Source organism: Rattus norvegicus, chromosome 9, assembly GCF_021556685.1.
Source record: "Rattus norvegicus strain SHRSP/BbbUtx chromosome 9, alternate assembly SHRSP_T2T, whole genome shotgun sequence".
Classification (NCBI taxonomy): Eukaryota; Metazoa; Chordata; class Mammalia; order Rodentia; family Muridae; genus Rattus; species Rattus norvegicus.
In genome coordinates, this window is record NC_141542.1 from 21,486,491 (window position 1) to 21,502,547 (window position 16,057).

The following is a 16,057-nucleotide window of genomic DNA, read 5'->3' on the forward strand; positions in this document are numbered from 1 at the left end:
TGGCTTTATTACTTTGCCTTTTCCACAGACTTTTATTAATTATGCAAAGTACATCGTGTTTAATGTTTAACTACTAGATATATTAACTCATCAGTCCCAAAGACAACTCTGTGAATTAAACACTCGTTATCATCCTCACTGTGCAGATGAGGAAATTGAATCATACAAAGGTACAATAACTTCTCCACGGTTGAACATCTAACGGGTGTGAGAGCCAAGCTTTGAGTCCAACTACAAAGTAGATTGGCCTATAATGGGTTGGCCTGTGCTGCTGTATATTCAAATGCTAAAGTCTGTACCCTAAGGTCTGGTGGCTCCAAGACAAGGAGATCCTCATGTATACCAGATTTTTTTTTTGCCTCCTAAGTTATCCCTGATTGGTTAATAAAATCCCTACAAGATGGGCTGGGCAGAAGAGAGAGGACAGAGGAAAGTTTCCCTGGGCTTGGGGCTCAGGCAAGGTCCACGAGGAGAGGGAAAGGACATGGGAGGAGAAGAAGGAGACAGCACCCCATAGGGTAGGTGGATCGTGAGTGTATTGTCATGAGGGCCAGCCTGACAGAACAGGAGTGGCCCAGGCAGAGCATGGCAAGCAATACCTCAGGGTTATTGACAGGGAAGCAGAAAAAATAGCACAGAGGGTTGATGTGTGCGCAGCTTTAGTACTTTAAGGCTTATTATGAATCTAAAAGTTTCGTGTCTTTTATTTGGGAACTAAATGATCTACGGTGGGGTAGATACACCCTAATAATATTTACTGTAGCAATGGCCACTCAATTGTTGTGGTATTTTAAATATAACACACATTGAATTTCACAATTCAGATGCAAGGCTTTTTATGTTTCCAATGTGACTGTACACCTGAGGTCATGTCTAGGTATAGAGACAGAACATGGCAGAAATACCTAGAACATTTTAAGGTCATCACACTGACCACATGAAAGCCACAGGCTATACAGACTATGATGGATGAGGAGAAGGCTTAGTGCTCTCTGGGAGTCCCCTTCCCTAGTCTTGGGATAAGACTTCCAGTAAGCCAAGACCATATTCCTCTTTCATTTCTCAAGGAGCCAGGGGTAGACCCACATATATGATTTCTTTGCCGGCAGTGATTTTTTCCAAGCGCTGCCCTGTTTGAGGACTTGGCAAAGGTAAGCACCATCAGAGGAAGGCCAGCATATGAATTCTGTATAACTCTGCTCTGACAGCATGTAGCACAATCCTATCAAGTACTGGAAGCCTTGCTGGAAATTTTAATCAACCTCTAGGATCAAAAGGAAGCAACCCAAGGGCCACATGGTTGTAAATCAAATCTGAAACCATAGCCCAGTATGGAAGTTCATCCTTGGATCTTATGTCAAACAGCATTAGCATCCAAAAGAAAAACGAAACTGAAACCACAAGGTGCTGAGTAATGACCTCATGGCAAGGACATCTAAGTCATGTGGAAAGATCCCAGTGCAAAGACATCTAGCAAACATACATGTCCACGAAGCTTTCACCAAGAATCCCCATTCTGTGTTCTAAAACATTATATATACACACACACAGTGAATCCTCATTTATGGTCAGCTATGGGGATTGATTCTCTGGGAACCTGACTTTGAGATAGAGATAGATGTATAAAGGTGTTTGACAAGTGCTCTTGGGGACCATGGCTGTGACAAAGAGGAGAGAAGAGGATAGAGCACTCTGGCTCTAATGCAGTCAGGAGAGTATGCAGGCAGCCCTGTGTGGGGCTCAGGAGCTGGCCTGACCCTCAAGTCTTAGCCTGCACTGGAACAAGCAGGAGGCCTGGCCTTAAAGTCCCCATTGGCTAAGGACGAGGTTCCTGGTCAGAAACTAGTTGCCACATTGTAACCACATAGCCATCCTTTCTCCAATATCATTCTTCCTGAATTTCCAAGTCCAATCATGAGGATATTTGGGGCTACACTCTGATCATTTATTCAGAGCAAATATAAAAATCAGGCGGATGGGCAGGGCGTGGAATGGCCTAAGGTTAGGCTAAACCTCAATTTTAATGGGTCCAAAAGTTCGGGAGGGAGTCCATTTGGCATTGTCATCTGTGGCTTCTGTGTCCTTATCCCGGGTGTGCTGACTCTGTGATAAGATGCCACCTCACCTCACAGATGTCAGGGTGAAAATCATGTATGACTTTTCTGGGAAGAACTCTGCCTTTTCCTACCATCTGGAGTTATACAACATCTCTATGCAAAGCTCAGAAGAGAGGGGTGGAGATTGTGGAGGCCTTAGAAGTTGAGGATCTTTTCTGACTAAGGCACATATTTTTCCCTATGTAATTTTTCCCTTGCTCTTTCACTAATGATGGTTGACTTCATTCCTGGCCTGAAGTAAACTGGATTCCAAGGTTTGAATTAGGGAAGCCCTATTTTTGGGATGACAGGCCCAGCAAGGGATCCCACTACATACAGGTTCCTATTCCCAAGGAAGTTGTTGCTTCAGAAACACAGCGTGGGGGCAGCAGCACAGGATATCTCCCAGCTTTCTCTCCTGCATCTGCTGCAACTGTAATAAGGCTGTTTGTTTGTTTGTTTGTTTGTTTGCTTGCTTGCTTTTTACTGGAAATTCCTACAAAGCTGTTGAGAGTTAATACATGCCTTTAATACCAGCACCCACAAGGTATTTTTGTTTTTGCTTTTGTTTTTGTTTTATTTCATTTCATTATTTCTGTAATTGTTGTTAGGATTCTTATTGTTTTCTTTGGTAATTTCCTCTAGGTATTCACTCTGTACCTGAATGTGAAGCCCATGCTCTGCTTGGTCCCATTATTCATGTTAAGAATTTTATTCTTACCACCAACACCACAGATGATAACATTATTTACTTTCAAATCAAGAAAACAGGCATAAACAAGAGAGCTATGTTGTTTCGTCACAGGTAAGCAGGTAATCAGGAGTGTAGGATGGCTTCCAATTGTTTTGGATTAGGTAAACTTCTGTTATTGAGATGAAAGGATTCTGCTGAAGCCTCCAGTTGAGTAACAGAAAGCCTGGAAAGACTGAAAGAGTGGTTGTGCCCTGAGGGGAAGGCTGGCCCTTCAGTGCCTCTGCAGCCTGAGGCAGAGTTCTACTGGGAACAGAAGAGCACTTGGCCAGAGATCAAAGGGGACTGCATTTTGGTTGAGCCCTGACACCTGGATGAGCCTCCACAGTCCTGATAAGGGGAAACAGGGCCACATAGATGTGAGGGAACAATGGATTTTGATCTGCATGTTCTCCACTTCATTTATCTTGTATACATAGTATATGTAAATGACAAGGCCATCCTACTTTATCACATCTAGTCTCTCTAGATCTTAAAGCATGTGCAAATGTAAACACAGTAGAGTTAGTTCAGCAATACATTGTATCCCAGTTTGTTAAAGACCTTTATTTTATTTCTATTTATATATTTTTTCTTTTTCACTTTATGTTCTGCTCACTGACTACTGATATCTAATTACTCTCTCCCACAATCCTTCCCCAATTCTCCTGGCACAGTCTCCTCTGAGTGTATGAGGGCCAACTGTCTCACTACCTCCCTTCTTTTACCAAAGCCTTTCCTGGGGCATTGGTGAGGATGCTGGTTTTGAATGCCTTGGACTTGGCTTTCTTCATGCTGCAATTTGCAGGATTTCGGAAGTTTGTGAAGGACTGTCTGTGAACTTGGTACTTCATCCAGATGGTACACAAGAGGCAATGGTTTTGTTAATATTTTTGAGAGTATATTTCAATCAAACCTATCCTACTAATATCCTAACAATGACAAAGGTAATGGGAGGCTACACATCTATTCCCTTAGTTTTCAGTTCTTCTCAGAGCAGCAATGTAGAAGCCCACAAAGCTGGCAAAGTGAAGTGAGGTCACGCAGGGGTCTTAAGAGCACTGTCCTACTTTCTTAGAGTAACTCCTAGGGATTTACCAGATCCATAGACCCGTAGCTCCATATGTACTGGACCCCAGCGAAGTGCTCAACATTCATTGCTTTTGTCACTCAGTTTGCCACAAATGTTAGAAATCTGAAAAGTTCAGGAAAATTGAAGGTGTGAATAAGTCCCAGTGACTGGAGTAAGCTCAAACAGTCTGTGACAACGAAGAACTGATTGAGCATCCAAGAGACAAGATGCTCACCAGGATCATAGTTGTATCCCAGTAAGAAAATTTGAATAATCAGGCTTCAGGTGAAAAGATAAATTAGGAGGTCATAGGCCAAAAATTTTATCCTCTGGCCTCAGGGTTGCAGCCATTCTTTCAGCCTTTCCTGGGCCTCTCACAGGATCAGAGTTCTCAACTTGAAACATGGATATCTGGGAGGTGCGTAATACATATCCACAGACTACTCTTTTGTGCACTCTGCTTTTTTTATTGCAGTTTTCTTTTCTCAAACTCCCACTCTCATGCACTTGTCTGTTCATTACCCTTTCATTCTCACACACACAATCTTCATACACACCTCACACATATCTCACACACACCACATGCACTCTCCTGTCACTCACACACACAGTCTTCATACACACCTCATACATATCTCACACACACCACATGCACTCTCCTTTCAGGCACACACACACTCTTCATACACACCTCATACATATCTCACACACACCACATGCACTCTCCTGTCACACACACACACAATCTTTATACACACCTCATACATATCTCACACACACCACATGCACTCTCCTGTCACGCACACACACAGTCTTCATACACACCTCGTACATATCTCACACACACCACATGCACTCTCCTGTCACGCACACACACAATCTTCATACACACCTCACATTCTCTCCTCACTCATTCTCACATGCTCTCCTCATGCTCTCTCCCTGGCTCTCACATTTGTTCTCAGACTCGCTCTCTCATTAGCTCCCTCATTCACTCTTCACATTCTCTCTCCACTCACTCTTCACATACTCTTCTCATGCTCTCTCATTCGCTCTCACATTTGTTCTTGCATTTGCTCTGTCATGTACTCTCTCATTCACTCCCTCATGCTCTCTCTCATTTACTCTTCACATGTTCTGTAGCCTTTCTCTTGCCCCAGTCCTTTATTAATAATCCAAAAGCGGGTAGAAAAAAGACATTGTGTAATCATTTCCAAATCAAATTCAGAGAATAACTACATCCCATCAAGAACTAAGAATTGCAATTGTTCCCCACAGTTTCAAGCGTTCCCTAGCCCCAGGCTTGTGTCCAAAATAATAATAATTGTAAACTTATCATTATTTAAACTTTAATTCTTTTCTTTTATACTTCAGAATCCAAAGCTCTGAGGTCAGCTAATTGCATTTTCCTGTGAAGCTCTAATGATAAATGACATAGGCAAAACTGCCAGGCAGTGGCCAGAAAGAATCAAGGTAACCCTTAGCACAGTAATTCCACTAGCTTGCTTTCTTTCTTTCTTTCTTTCTTTCTTTCTTTCTTTCTTTCGTTCTTTCTTTCTTTTTTTTTTTCTCGGAGCTGGGGACCGAACCCAGGGCCTTGTGCTTGCTAGGCAAGCGCTCTACAACTGAGCCAAATCCCCAACCCTCCACTAGCTTTCTGTTCTTGCACACAATGTCACTCATAAGAGTCCGACTATTTTGACTTAGTATTTTTTTTGGTTCTTTTTTTTCGGAGTTGGGGACTGAACCCAGGGCTTTGTGCTTCCTAGGCAAGCACTCTACCACTGAGCTAAATCCCCAACCCCTTGCCTTAGTATTCTAGTATATGATTTAATATACTTTATACTTCCTTATCCAGGAATCACTCTCATATGTTATGTAAAACTTATTTCCTAACTTCAATAACCTTTTCCTTTATTAGGGTCCCAATGTTGGCTTTAATTCATTTTCTAATAATTTTTTAAAGTTTCTTTGTAAGTCAAACCTTAATCTGGAACTATAATTGTGCAGTTATTATATCTTTTCCAAGATGAGAACACACAACATGCACCTGGGCCATTAGGGCTGTGCTGTGCTGTGCCCCTATGCATCAATTTCCAATTGTCTAAGAATCATAACCTCAAGGAACATCCAGTTTCACAGAATCCACCAAAACAGAAGGAGAAAGAAGTAAGAAAGTCGAGGCTGCTGGTGCTCCCTGGGTCAAGAAGGCAGCAGGAAGCAGAGCTGCAAGTTCACCATCGTGTGTGATCAGTGTTAAAATGATAGAGGTACAGTGCACACGTAGACCCTTGGAAATGGTTGTTCAATGACTACATGAATCAATAGAGAAAAGCAAAGGACAGAGCACGTCAGTGAGGAAATCAAATGAACAACGAAGAAAAGTCCACGCCAGCTCTGCAAGAAAGAAAGTGACGTCATAAGGCTGGTGTTGGGCAAATCATAACTTTCCATGTAGGAAAATTAGTTGAGTTTAAAGTATTTTTGTTGATCTTCCTGGTTGCTACCGCCGCAGAGAGCTCGTGGGCAGCACCCCGCGAGCGAACTTGAGCCTCGGGACCACAGGTAAGACCAACTTTTCTGCTGCAAGTGACCTGCCTGGTGAACTCAGGACACACAGAGGCAGATTTCCTCTAGGACCGGGCACTTCCTGTGTTTACTGGGATTCCCACACCCGCGGATCCCGGCCCGCAGCAGCTCTCTGCTCCCAGACCCCATGGGAGAGAGACCTCACCGCCTGGTCACGTGGACACTCCCGAGGCTGCAGAGCGGAAGAGACCACCAACACTGCCCACCCCTGCCCACATCCCTGGCCCAAGAGGAAACTGTATAAGGCCTCTGGGTTCCCGTGGGGGAGGGCCCAAGAGCAGCAGGACCACTGTGTCTGAGACACCGCCAGAACCTGAAGGGATCTACCGGATAAACAGTTCTCTGCACCCAAATCCCGTGGGAGGGAGAGCTAAACCTTCAGAGCGACAGACACGCCTGGAAAACCAGAAGAGACTGTACTCTGCACACACATCTCGGACGCCAGAGGAAAACACCAAACGCCATCTGGAACCCTGGTGCACGGAAGCCCCCAGAAACGGCAGCACAGATCTTCCTGGTTGCTGCCGCCTCAGAGAGCTCGTGGGCAGCACCCCGCGAGCGAACTTGAGCCTTGGGACCACAGGTAAGACCAACTTTTCTGCTGCAAGAGACCTGCCTGGTGAACTCGGGACACACAGAGGCAGAATTCCTCTAGGACCGGGCACCTCCTGTGTTTACCAGGAGTCCCACACCCGCGGATCCCGGCCTGCAGCAGCTCTCTGCTCCCAGACCCAGGCCCACAGGAACAGCTGAAGACTTGTAGAGAGGAAAAACTACACACCCGAAAGCAGAACACTCTGTCCCCATAACTGGCTGAAAGAAAACAGGAAAACAGGTCTACAGCACTCCTGACACACAGGCTTATAGGACAGTCTAGACACTGTCAGAAATAGCAGAACAAAGTAACACTAGAGATAATCTGATGGCGAGAGGCAAGCACAGGAACCCAAGCAACAGAAACCAAGACTACATGCCAACATCAGAGCCCAATTCTCCCATCAAAACAAACATGGAATATCCAAACACACCAGAAAAGCAAGATCTAGTTTCAAAATCATATATGATCATGATGCTGGAGGACTTCAAGAAAGACGTGAAGAACTCCCTTAGGGAAACACAGGAAAACATTAATAAACAAGTAGAAGCCTACAGAGAGGAGTCGCAAAAATCCCTGTAAGAATTCCAGGAAAACACAATCAAACAGTTGAAGGAATTAAAAATGGAAATAGAAGCAATCAGGAAAAAACACATGGAAACAACCCTGGATATAGAAAACCAAAAGAAGAGACAAGGAGCAGTAGATACGAGCTTCACCAACAGAATACAAGAGATGGAAGAGAGAATCTCAGGAGCAAAGATTCCATAGAAATCATTGACTCAACTGTCAAAGATAATGTAAAGCAGAAAAAACAACTGGTCCAAAACATACAGGAAATCCAGGACTCAATGAGAAGATCAAATAAGGATAATAGGTATAGAAGAGAGTGAAGACTCCCAGCTCAAAGGATCAGTAAATATCTTCAACAAAATCATAGAAGAAAACTTCCCTAACCTTAAAAAAGAGATACTCATAGGCATACAAGAAGCCTACAGAACTCCAAATAGATTGGACCAGAAAAGAAACACCTCCTGTCACATAATAGTCAAAACACCAAACGCACAAAATAAAGAAAGAATATTAAAAGCATTAAGGGAAAAAGGTCAAGTAACATATAAAGGCAGACCTATCAGAATCACACCAGACTTTTTACCAGAAACTATGAAGGCCAGAAGATCCTGGACTGATGTCATACAGACCCTAAGAGAACACAGATGCCAGCCCAGGTTACTGTATCCTGCAAAACTTTCAATTAACATAGATGGAGAAACCAAGATATTCCATGACAAAACCAAATTTACACAATATCTTTCTACAAATACAGCACTACAAAGGATAATAAATGGTAAAGCCCAACATAAGGAGGCAAGCTATACCCTAGAAGAAGCAAGAAACTAATAGTCTTGGCAACAAAACAAAGAGAAGAAAAGCACACAAGCATAACCTCACATCCAAATATGAATATAACAGGAAGTAATAATCACTATTCCTTAATATCTCTCAACATCAATGGCCTCAACTCCCCAATAAAAAGACATAGATTAACAAACTGGATACGCAACGAGGACCCTGCATTCTGCTGCCTACAGGAAACACACCTCAGAGAAAAAGACAGACACTACCTCAGAGTGAAAGGCTTGAAAACAACTTTCCAAGCAAATGGTCGGAAGAAGCAAGCTGGAGTAGCCATTCTAATATCAAATAAAATCAATTTTCAACTAAAAGTCATCAAAAAAGATAAGGAAGGACACTTCATATTCATCAAAGGAAAAATCCACCAAGATGAACTCTCAATCCTAAATATCTATGCCCCAAATACAAGGGCACCTACATATGTTAAAGAAACCTTACTAAAGCTCAAAACACACATTGCACCTCACACAATAATAGTAGGAGATTTCAACACCCCACTCTCATCAATGGACAGATCATGGAAACAGAAATTAAACAGAGACGTAGACAGACTAAGAGAAGTCATGAGCCAAATGGACTTAACAGATATTTACAGAACATTCTATCCTAAAGCAAAAGGATATACCTTCTTCTCAGCTCCTCATGGTACTTTCTCCAAAATTGACCATATAATTGGTCAAAAAACGGGCCTCAACAGGTACAGAAAGATAGAAATAATCCCATGCGTGCTATCAGACCACCACGGCCTAAAACTGGTCTTCAATAACAATAAGGGAAGAATGCCCACATATACGTGGAAATTGAACAATGCTCTACTCAATGATAACCTGGTCAAGGAAGAAATAAAGAAAGAAATTAAAGACTTTTTAGAATTTAATGAAAATGAAGGTACAACATACCCAAACTTATGGGACACAATGAAAGCTGTGCTAAGAGGAAAAATCATAGCGCTGAGTGCCTGCAGAAAGAAACAGGAAAGAGCATATGTCAGCAGCTTGAAAGCACACCTAAAAGCTCTAGAACAAAAAGAAGCAAATACACCCAGGAGGAGTAGAAGGCAGGAAATAATCAAACTCAGAGCTGAAATCAACCAAGTAGAAACAAAAAGGACAATAGAAAGAATCAACGGAACCAAAAGTTGGTTCTTTGAGAAAATCAACAAGATAGATAAACCCTTAGCCAGACTAACTAGAGGACACAGAGAGTGTGTCCAAATTAACAAAATCAAAAATGAAAAGGGAGACATAACTACAGATTCAGAGGAAATTCAAAAAATCATCAGATCTTACTATAAAAGCCTATATTCAACAAAACTTGAAAATCTGCAGGAAATGGACAATTTCCTAGACAGATACCAGGTACCGAAGTTAAATCAGGAACAGATAAACCAGTTAAACAACCCCATAACTCCTAAAGAAATAGAAACAGTCATTAAAGGTCTCCCAACCAAAAAGAGCCCAGGTCCAGACGGGTTTAGTGCAGAATTCTATCAGACCTTCATAGAAGACCTCATACCAATATTATCCAAACTATTCCACAAAATTGAAACAGATGGAGCACTACCGAATTCCTTCTATGAAGCCACAATTACTCTTATACCTAAACCACACAAAGTCCCAACAAAGAAAGAGAACTTCAGACCAATTTCCCTTATGAATATCGATGCAAAAATACTCAATAAAATTCTGGCAAACCGAATCCAAGAGCACATCAAAACAATCATCCACCATGATCAAGTAGGCTTCATCCCAGGCATGCAGGGATGTTTAATATATGGAAAACCATCAACGTGATCCATTATATAAACAAACTGAAAGAACAAAACCACATGATCATTTCATTAGATGCTGAGAAAGCATTTGGCAAAATTCAACACCCCTTCATGATAAAAGTCCTGGAAAGAATAGGAATTCAAGGCCCATACCTAAACATAGTAAAAGCCATATACAGCAAACCAGTTGCTAACATTAAACTAAATGGAGAGAAACTTGAAGCAATCCCACTAAAATCAGGGACTAGACAAGGCTGCCCACTCTCTCCCTACTTATTCAATATAGTTCTTGCCAGAGCAATCAGACAACAAAAGGAGGTCAAGGGGATACAGATCAGAAAAGAAGAAGTCAAAATATCACTATTTGCAGATGATATGATAGTATATTTAAGTGATCCCAAAAGTTCCACCAAAGAACTACTAAAGCTGATTAACAACTTCAGCAAAGTGGCTGGGTATAAAATTAACTCAAATAAATCAGTAGCCTTCCTCTACACAAAAGAGAAACAAGCCGAGAAAGAAATTAGGGAAACGACACCCTTCATAATAGTCCCAAATAATATGAAGTACCTCGGTGTGACTTTAACCAAGCAAGTAAAAGATTTGTACAATAAGAACTTCAAGACACTGAAGAAAGAAATTGAAGAAGACCTCAACAGATGGAAAGATCTCCCATGCTCATGGCCTGGCAGGATTAATATAGTAAAAATGGCCATTTTACCAAAAGCGATCTACAGATTCAATGCAATCCCCATCAAAATACCAATCCAATTCTTCAAAGAGTTAGACAGAACAATTTGCAAATTCATCTGGAATAACAAAAACCCAGGATAGCTAAAACTATCCTCAACAATAAAAGGACTTCAGGGGGAGTCACTATCCCTGAACTCAAGCAGTATTACAGAGCAATAGTGATAAAAACTGCATGGTATTGGTACAGAGACAGACAGATAGACCAATGTAATAGAATTGAAGACCCAGAAATGAACCCACACACCTATGGGCACTTGATTTTTGACAAAGGAGCCAAAACCATCCAATGGAAAAAAGATAGCATTTTCAGCAAATGGTGCTGGTTCAACTGGAGGTCAACATGTAGAAGAATGCAGATCAATCCATGCTTATCACCCTGTAAAAAGCTTAAGTCCAAGTGGATCAAGGACCTCCACATCAAACCAGACACACTCAAACTAAGAGAAGAAAAACTAGGGAAGAATCTGGAACACATGGGCACTGGAAAAAATTGTCTGAACAAAACACCAATGGCTTATGCTCTAAGATCAAGAATGGACAAATGGGATCTCATAAAACTGCAAAGCTTCTGTAAGGCAAAGGACACTGTGGTTAGGACAAAACGGCAACCAACAGGTTGGGAAAAGATCTTTACCAATCCTACAACATATAGAGGCCTTATATCCAAAATATACAAAGAACTCAAGAAGTTATACGGCAGGGAGACAAAAAACCCTATTAAAAAATTGGCTTCAGACCTAAACAAAGAATTCACAGCTGAGGAATGCTGAATGGCTGAGAAACACCTAAAGAAATGTTCAACATCTTTAGTCATAAGGATAATGCAAATCAAAACAACCCTGAGATTTCACCTCACACCAGTGAGAATGGCTAAGATCAAAAACTCAGGTGACAGCAGATGCTGGTGAGGATGTGGAGAAAGAGGAACACTCCTCCATTGTTGGTGGGGTTGCAGACTGATACAACCATTCTGGAAATCAGTCTGGAGGATCCTCAGAAAATTGGACATTGAAGTGCCTGAGGATACAGCTATACCTCTCTTGGGCATATACCCACACGATGTCCCAACATATAAAAAAGACATATGCTCCACTATGTTCATCGCAGCCTTATTTATAATAGCCAGAAGCTGGAAAGAACCCAGATGCCCTTCAACAGAGGAATGGATACAGAAAATGTGGTACATCTACACAATGGAATATTACTCAGCTATCAAAAACAATGACTTTATGAAATTCGTAGGCAAATGGTTGGAACTGGAAAATATCATCCTGAGTGAAGTAACCCAATCACAGAAAGACACACATGGTATGGACTCATTGATAAGTGGCTATTAGCCCAAATGCTTGAATTACCCTAGATGCCTAGAACAAATGAAACTCAAGACGGATGATCAAAATGTGAATGCTTCACTCCTTCTTTAAAAGGGGAACAAGAATACCCTTGGCAGGGAATAGAGAGGCAAAGATTAAAACAGAGACTGAAGGAACACCCATTCAGAGCCTGCCCCACATGTGGCCCATATACATACAGCCACCCAATTAGACAAGATGGATGAAGCAAAGAAGTGCAGGCCGACAGGAGCCGGATGTAGATCGCTCCTGAGAGACACAGCCAAAATACAGCAAATACAGAGGCGAATGCCAGCAGCAAACCACTGAACTGAGAATAGGACCCCCGTTGAAGGAATCAGAGAAAGAACTGGAAGAGCTTGAAGGGGCTCGAGACCCCATATGTACAACAATACCAAGCAACCAGAGCTTCCAGGGACTAAGCCACTATCTAAAGACTATACATGGACTGACCTTGGACTCTGCCCTCATAGGTAGCAATGAATATCCTAGTAAGAGCACCAGTGGAAGGGGAAGCCCTGGGTCCTGCTAAGACTGAACCAACAGTGAACTAGACTGTTGGGGGTAGGGCGGCAATGGGGGGAGGGCAGGGAGGGGAACACCCATAAGGAAGGGGAGGGGGGAGGGGGATGTTTGCCCGGAAACCTGGAAAGGGAATAACACTCAAAATGTATATAATAAATACTCAAGTTAATAAAAAAAAAGTAAAAAAAAAGAAGTAAGAAAGTCAGATAGAACAATTATGCACACCAAGGCCAAGTGATAGGCAGTCACACACAAATGAAATCTATACAGCCCTTGTCCAGGGATAAGGTTAGGGAAATGGAAAATAACCAGTTTCTACAAAGAGCTACTGCAGGCTACTGAGATGTCTCCATCCCGACCTACTGCTGGCAATCCCTGTCATTGTATGTTGTCCCCAGCATTAGCCTGAAAATCAGACAACAAGGGGAGGTCAAAGGGATACAGAGTGGAAAGGAAGAAATCAAAATATCATTATTGTAGAGGATAGGATACTATACATGAGACACCGAAAAGTTACACCAGAGAACTCCTAAGCCTGATAAACAACTTCTGCGAAGTGCCTGGGTATAAAATTAACTCAAACAAATAGTAGCCTTCCTCTACCCAAAAGATAAACAAGCTGAGAAAGACATTAGGGAAATGACACCCTTCCTAATAGTCTCAAATTATATAAAAATACCTCAGTGTGACTTTTATGAAGCAAGTGTAAGATCTGTGTGACAAGAACTTTCAGTGTCTGAAGAAAGAAATTGAAGGTCTCAGAAGATCGAAAGATCTCCCATGCTCATGGCTTGGCAGGATGAAGAGAGTAAAAATGGCCATTTTTCCAAAAGTGAACAACAGATTGAAAGCAATCCCCATCAAAATTCCAATCCAATTGTTCATAGGGTTAGAAGAAATAATTTGCAAATTCATTTGGAATAACAAGTAACACAGGATAGCTAAAACTATCCTCAACAATAAAGGACTTCCCTGGGAATCACCATCCATGAACCCAAGCAGTGTACAGAGCATTAGTGATAAAAACTGTATGGTATTGGTACAGAGACAGGAAGATAGACCAGTGGAATAGAACTGCAGACCCAGAAATGCACCCACACACCTATGGTCACTAGATTTTCGACAAAGGAGACAAAAGCATCCAGTAGAAAAAAGATAGCATTTTCAGCAAATGGTGCTGGTTCCACTGGAGGTCAGCATATGGAAGAGTCCAAATCATCCCCTTCTTATTGCCCTGGACAAAGCTTATGTCCAGGTGGATCAAGGACCTCTACATCAAACCAGATACACTCAATCTATAGAAGCAAAAGTGGGGAAGCATCTTGAACACAAGGACACTGGAAAAATTTCCTGAGCAAAACATGAATGGCTTATGCTCTACGATCAAGAATAGTCAAATGGGACCTCATAAAGGTACAAAGCTTCTGTAAGGCAAAGGACACTGTGGTTAGGACAAAACACAAACCAACAGATTGAGAAAAGACCTTTACCAATCCTACAACTGATCGAGGGTTAATATCCAAAATTTAGAAAGAACTCATGAAGTTGGACAGTTGGACTGTAGGGAGACTAATAACCCTATTAAAAATTGTGGTTCAGAGCTGAACAAAGAATTCACAGCTGAGGAATATGGAGTCGCTGAGAAGCACCAAAAGAAATGTTTAATATCTTTAGTTATAAGGGAAATGGAAATCAAAAAAACCCCGAAATTCCTCCTCACACCAGTCTGAATGGCTAAGATAAAACACTCAGGTGACAGAACATACTTGCAGGGATTTGAGAAGGAGGAACACTCCTCCATTGTTGGTGAGACTGCAGACTGCTACAACCATTCTGGATATCAGTCTGGAGGTTCCTCAGAAAATTAGACATTGCACTAGCTGAGGCCCAGCTATACCTCTCTTGCACATATACCCAAAAGATGCTCCAACATACAACAACGCACACCCTCCACTATGTTCATAGCAGCCTTATTAATAATAGTCATAAAATGAAAAGATCCCAGATGCCCTTCAACAGAGGAATGGAAACAGAAAGTGTGGTACATCTACACAATGGAGTACTACAGAGGTATCAAAAACAATGACTTCATGAATTTCATAGGCAAATAGAATGAACTAAAACATATCATCCTGAGTGAGTTAACACAATCACAGAAACACACACATGGTATGCACTCATTGATAAGTGGATATTAACCCAAATGCTCGAATTCCCCAAGATTCACAGACCAAATGAAATTCAGGAAGGATGACCAAAATGCTGATGCTTCACTCCTTCCTTTAAAGGAGAAGAAGAATCGCTATTGATGGGGTAGGGAGGCTAAGTTTAGAACAGAGCCTGGAGGAATGGCCATTCATAGTCTACCCCACGAGTGGCCTATACATATACAGCCTCAAACTAGATAAGGTGGATGAAGCTAAGAAGTGCAGGCTGATAGGAACTGGATATAGATGTCTCCTGAGAGGCACAGCCAGAGCATGTCAAATACAGTGGTGAATGCTAGCAGCAAACCATTGAACTGAGAACTGGACCTCAGTTGGAGGAATTACAGAAAGATTGAAAGAGCTGAAAAGACTTGCTACCCCATAAGGACAACCATGCCTGCCAAACAGAGTTCCCAGAGACTAAACCACTACCCAATCACTATACAGGGACTGTGCCATGGCCCCATCTGCATGTGTATCAGAGGATGGTCTTCTTGGGCACAAATGGAATGAACAGCCCTTGGTCCTGCCTAGGCTGGGAAAGTGGATGGATGGTGAAGGGAACACCTTTATAGAAGAGGGGGCGGGCGATTGTATTCAGACTTATTTCTAGGAAAACAAGGAAGGAATAACATTTGACTTGGAAATGAAAGATATCCAATTAAAATTCAACAACAGCAAAATGGTGTTTAGAGCTTCAAATAAAAAAGTCACAATTAGGAAACACAGAATTGTATTCCTCTGGTTTTCTTCAAATATGCTCAGGGCCCAGGTAGGTTCTGGGCCCAGGCTGAACCAAGCAGGTTCCTGCCGCTGACTGCTCCTCTATTCCTGTTTCCAGAGGCATCATGCAGATTAATATGGGGCCAGAGATATGGGAAGAGCTGGGTAGAAGTGGCTTTCTTTCCTGTGGTATCAGGATTATCTGCATTCCTGGGTGTTCAATACCCT

The 16,057-nt window shown here is 42.0% G+C and overlaps 1 protein-coding gene across 2 annotated transcripts in view; it reads right to left on the reverse strand.

The window, feature by feature from the left end:
- Nucleotides 1-16,057, reverse strand: part of LOC146768883 (uncharacterized) — a 263,806-nt gene that overhangs the window by 219,236 nt on the left and 28,513 nt on the right. The gene's annotated exons all lie outside the window — the stretch shown is intronic.